The sequence below is a fragment of the Protobothrops mucrosquamatus genome, unplaced genomic scaffold, assembly GCF_001527695.2.
Source record: "Protobothrops mucrosquamatus isolate PMUCROS unplaced genomic scaffold, P.Mucros_1.0 scaffold402, whole genome shotgun sequence".
In the NCBI taxonomy this organism is placed as follows: Eukaryota; Metazoa; Chordata; class Lepidosauria; order Squamata; family Viperidae; genus Protobothrops; species Protobothrops mucrosquamatus.
This window is the reverse complement of record NW_015386733.1, coordinates 214,634-215,579: the sequence shown is the minus strand read 5'-3', so window position 1 is coordinate 215,579 and position 946 is coordinate 214,634.

The window sequence follows — 946 nt, the reverse complement described above, 5'->3', positions numbered from 1 at the left end:
AAAAAAAAAAAAAAGTTTATATATTAAGTATATTGGAAAAAAAGTGAAAGTTTCACCCGTCCAATCATGTCCAACTCTAGGGGACAGTGCTCATCTCCGTTTCCTAGCCGAGAGTGCCAGCATTGTGTTAAGACACTTTTGTGGGCATGTGACCGGCAAGACTATATGCCAAGGAGCACAGAATGCCATTATCTTCCCACCAAAGTGGTACCTGTTTATCTACTTTCATTTCATGCTTTCGAACTGCTAGGTTGACAGGAGTTGGGGCAAGAATAAGAGCTCAGCCTGTCATACTGTACTTGGGTCTCAAACTGCGAACCTTCCAGTTGACAAGCCCAGCAGCTTAACTGCTAGGTCACTGCAAATTCCAGTATTAAGAATATTAAATAATAATTATCAATATTTTCACTCTGCCAGCTGCATTTGTGATAACATAGAGGGGTTTTTTTTGTTACCTTCCATGCACAACAGATCCATAGTTATTCATATATTTACTGATTTTTAATTTTTATTTTATTAAATTCAATTTAATTAGCCCCTGCATGGCATGGGACCTGGCTATTTGAGGGACTGCCTCCTCCTGATCACATCTATACATTCCCTAAATTTGTGAGTTCCATTTGTTAAAGAATTCCATCTGATGGGACCCAAAGGTACGTCTTTTCTCCTATGGCTCCCGCCCAAAGGAACATCATCCCTCCTGATGTTATGCTCGCCTTTTGGAAGGCTTTTAAAATGGGTTTTAAAATTTAAATTTAATTCCCCTCCTTAAAATACACATATTTATAAATCTGTATGAAACACTGGTATGAAAGCAATCCCCTTAAATATATATTTCAATCTTAAATAATATTTATTTTTACATTTATATCTTCCCATTAACTCACTGGAATTGTAAACCATTTATTTATAACAATATTAATCTGTGAGGAAGAATTTGAAATGC